We start from the raw sequence: 5000 nt of genomic DNA, 5'->3' as shown, positions 1-5000 counted from the left end.
TCTTCATAAGTCTCCTGAGGAGAGGACAGTGCGTGAATGCTCTGAAGTCTGTATCTTGTGTATTCCTCAGAGGTCGCGTCAGACGGACTTATCCTTCTCTGTCAGACGGGGTTATAAAGATTCTGTCATTTCTATTATTACCTGTGTTAAAATGACAGACAGCCTTCAGATTATGTTGTAAAAAAAGAAATCGTAAAGAATATTCCATCATGCGACCACCGTTGTGACGTCCTGTACGTTTGTTTGCCTGTGTGTTTGCCTGTGTGTTTGCCTGTGTGTTTGCCTGTACGTTTGCCTGTGTGTTTGCTTGTGTGTTTGCCTGTACGTTTGCCTGTGTGTTTGCCTGTGTGTTTGCCTGTACGTTTGTTTGCCTGTGTGTTTGCCTGTGTGTTTGCCTGTGTGTTTGCCTGTGTGTTTGCCTGTACGTGTGCCTGTACGTTTGTTTGCCTGTGTGTTTGCCTGTGTGTTTGCCTGTGTGTTTGCCTGTGTGTTTGCCTGTGTGTTTGCCTGTGTGTTTGCCTGTGTGTTTGCCTGTGTGTTTGCCTGTGTGTTTGCCTGTGTGTTTGCCTGTGCGTATATCTGCATTGGCACAAGCACTTGTGTTTCTTGTGTGCCGGCAGCTGTGGAGCTTTCGTCACTCTCATTCTCCCTGAAATGGCTGCTTGAAATTCTCCCCCTAACAAAATGCAGTGCCGGGGCTGTCATGTCAGCTGGAACAATGATAGCACGTCGCCCGAGAACACAATGAAGCAAGCGCACATCACAACTCCAGATCACAACGTCTACTTTAGTTTCCAGCCCTGCCAGGCCAGCCTGCACAAAGGTTTCATCACGCACGCAGCGTTTTGCTTGCATGAAAAAGCTCACTTGTTTTAAACGGTGGACACAGTCTCTGCTCAAGCCCTGAAGTGTTTCTCTTGCCTGTGTGTGCACTGTTCTCCTCTGTGATGATCAGCATCTACCTACTGTACTACACTGAGTCTAGAGTTTTGAGTTCAATCCATTGTGACAACATTAACTACAGTGCATAGGCCAATACCTTCAGGCATGCTGGCTGGTGGCCATGGCTGTAGGACAGTCACGACACACATTCTCCCTTCTGAACACTAGAACAGCCATTTTGACCTTTTTGAAATGTACAGTATATGTGCAATATTTTTGTTGAATTTAAAACATACAATGCTGCTGGTATCTGACTTTGCCTGAAGTGTTTTTAATTTAAAATTGTTTTCATATGAATTACACAAAAGATAAGAAAATAGATTTATATTAGATATATTATTATATATTAGATATCACTTGTGACGCTAAACTTTTAGCTAACCTGTTCGCATCTATGTTCGCAGTATCATCATACTATTATGTGATGCGATGCGAACAGTTGTATTAAGGGATGTGCGTTTCCCAGGCAACGACACACGTTGACACATTTTGAACAGCGCCGCACGCTGGCACGATGCTCCTAAAAGCAAATGCTTATTGTTTTGAATGATTTGGCATCTTCTGTTACTGTCAACACTAGTAGTGTTGTATTGTAATAATATACCATAAAGGTTTATTGACATTTTGGGGAGAGTTTATTGAATTTTCTGGCCTGGCTGGGGGCGTCGTTGGCCTGGCGGCCCCCCAGGCCTGTAGAATGGTAGGTGAAACACTGTAGATATCTTAATATAAATATAATTAAATGCATTAATCTCTCAATTGGGTATTTATCATGAGAGATTATAGTTTGGAATCTAGAGGTCAAAATAACCGCTTAAAGCAGGACTTACCCCCCCAGATTTCTTGCAAAACGGCTCTCCACTCGATCCGAAAACCCCGCAGCAAGATGGCCGCCCACACTCCCCTCCTTAGCTGGCAGAATCCTCCCCATAAACTAACATATCTTGGCCATAAGTATGAAACACACAAAACAAAACAACCCGTAATATCTTAATTTGATGTAGAATGCAGACATGTAACTGTTAGTTAAACTTGCATTCCAGGAATATTGTGCTCTAGATAACGTTAGTGGCTCGAGACTGTTTCGTCCTGAAACCCACACCATTTGGGGTGGTTTTGGCGTAACCTATGTGGATTCGAAATAACGCATCCGAGATAGAAAATGTTATGAATATAGCCACGTTATAAACAACAAACTAACGCTGGTGATCCGTATGGAAACAGTGTTACTCGAAATGGTTAAAAGTTATATCAATTGGTCATTCAGTGGCGTTTTACTGCCATATAACATAACTAACTAGTGGCTAATATTAGCCACAGTAGGCATTACCCATGGATGCATTGTCTTAAAGGGCTTGTGCCGCGTGAACTACAGTAATAATCAATGGGGGAAAAAACTATTTTTCACATGAGTGGGGCACGTGCTAACCCCACCGTGACGTCACGATGTAACAAATATCCCATTCATTTGAGGGCATAAAAAAAGCAGTGTTCAACTCATAGAGGGAACTTATGCTGCTGAAAATGATACAAATGTACAATGGTAACAGTTTGGTCTCAAATGTGGAAATTTTGACCAGAATTCTTCACACACCACCCCAAAGTCATATGGTTAAAAGCTGAAAAAAAGTGTTTTGGGGTAAGTTACGCTGTTCTAGCAGGCTAGTGATGGAATCCTGGCTCTTATTAGTGTTAAAAATGACAGTGTGTCATTGTGTTGCTATAGTATGCTAGTTTTACATCTAGTCTCAAAGGGCTTCACAACTAATGAAATAACAGTGAAACCGACGTCCCCCAATCTGAGACCCTCAATGAGAACAAGGAAAAGCTCCCATGGGAATATCATCTATTGCGGTTTGTTTGATCTCTGAGTCACAGTGTTTGCCAGGAGCTCAGCTATGTGATCGCCACACCCCCACAGAGAGATATAGTGAGGCATGAAGGCTATGCTCCTGGCTAGCATTGATCTGACCCCACAGCGCCCCCTCCTCTCTCACACCGAACTGACGTCATCTCATGGCACTGCCAGAGCGCCACAGCAACAGTGTTTTACTTTGTGCGAGTGTCACTTTATCACATTGTGCTGTGTAGCATCGGCAGAGTTCAGTTTCATAATACGTATGGAGCTGTGCAGGTACTGCACCTCAGCTTTTGTCATAGATTCTACATTAATTGCTTTTTTTTTTTTTTAACAAAATGAATCTGTAATATCAAATTTAAGTATGGCCTAATTGTTTTATTGCTTTTGTGCAATGCCTTAAATCTTATCGCTCAGACCTAATGGGGTTCTATTGCTGTCAAACACCAGTGTTTCCCCAATCCCCACACAGACTGTAGTTGGGCAGGCCGCCCAGGTATATAAGCGTCCGCCAAATGATATTAGGTGATCCATTGGAGCATTTTCTTCTTTAGATTTTTCATCCATCCAAGAGAACGACGCCATCCGTGATCAATTATTAACTCCGCTCCTCCCATCATGTACCTGCTCGTTCCGCTATCGCGAGAAGGGTCTACCAGGGTTTACCACACATAGAACACTTTGTGCTGGCCTGCCACGTTCTGCCACTCTTTAACTGCAGAACTGCATGCAGCACATTGATTCGCTCAACCCCTACTTGCTCTGTGCTGTCTCTGTCTCTCTCTCTCTCTCTCTCTCTGTCTCTCTCTCTCTCTCTCTCTCTCTCTCTCTCTGTTGCTCACTCTCTCTCTGTGTCTTGCGCTCTCTCTCTCTCTCTCTCTCTCGCTCTCTCTCTCGCTGGGTCTCCGTCTCGCTTGCGCTCGCTCACTGGACCCACCTGTTCACCTCCCATTACACATATAGGATATTTTTTCCAAGCCAAGAAGACGTCCGGATTAATTCCCGAAAAGAAGAACGAAAAACGTTACTCGGATTCAGATTGATGGTTTTCTCAGATTAGCGCACATTCTAGCTGCTACAGTTAAGTTATAAACTGTACTGTATACCGATAACGTTAATATTAACTTTTTAACTTTTTGAATTTATCCCTCAATCCAGATTAATATTGAAAATATTTTCAAAGAAGATAAAGGACTTGTCCTGAGGAGAAGTTCTGGACCAGAGGAGCTGCTAAGCAGTTGTGAACAGTGTGACAGTGTAATATTGTGAACAGTGTGACAGTGTAACATTGTGAACAGTGTGGCAGTGTAACATTGTGAACAGTGTGGCAGTGTAACAGTGTAACATTGTGAACAGTGTGACAGTGTAACATTGTGAACAGTGTGACAGTGTAACATTGTGAACAGTGTGGCAGTGTAACATTGTGAACAGTGTGGCAGTGTAACATTGTGAACAGTGTGGCAGTGTAACATTGTGAACAGTGTGGCAGTGTAACATTGTGAACAGTGTGGCAGTGTAACATTGTGAACAGTGTGCAGTGTAACATTGTGAACAGTGTAGCAGTGTAACATTGTGAACAGTGTGGCAGTGTAACAGTGTAACATTGTGAACAGTGTGGCAGTGTAACAGTGTAACATTGTGAACAGTGTGGCAGTGTAACAGTGTAACATTGTGAACAGTGTGGAAGTGTAACAGTGTAACATTGTGAACAGTGTGACAGTGTAACAGTGTAACATTGTGAACAGTGTGACAGTGTAACATTGTGAACAGTGTGGCAGTGTAACATTGTGAACAGTGTGGCAGTGTAACATTGTGAACAGTGTGACAGTGTAACAGTGTAACATTGTGAACAGTGTGGCAGTGTAACAGTGTAACATTGTGAACAGTGTGACAGTGTAACATTGTGAACAGTGTGGCAGTGTAACATTGTGAACAGTGTGGCAGTGTAACATTGTGAACAGTGTGGCAGTGTAACAGTGTAACATTGGAACAGTGTGGCAGTGTAACAGTGTAACATTGTGACAGTGTAGCAGTGTAACATTGTGAACAGTGTGGCAGTGTAACATTGTGAACAGTGTGGCAGTGTAACATTGTAACATTGTGAACAGTGTGGCAGTGTAACATTGTAACATTGTGAACAGTGTGGCAGTGTAACAACTCGTTTTTTATAAGTGAAGTTATCTTTGAAACTTGAAAAAGG

Source organism: Poromitra crassiceps, assembly GCF_964638095.1.
Source record: "Poromitra crassiceps genome assembly, chromosome: 18".
NCBI classification, from domain to species: Eukaryota; Metazoa; Chordata; class Actinopteri; order Beryciformes; family Melamphaidae; genus Poromitra; species Poromitra crassiceps.
Note: the sequence above shows the minus strand (reverse complement) of the source record.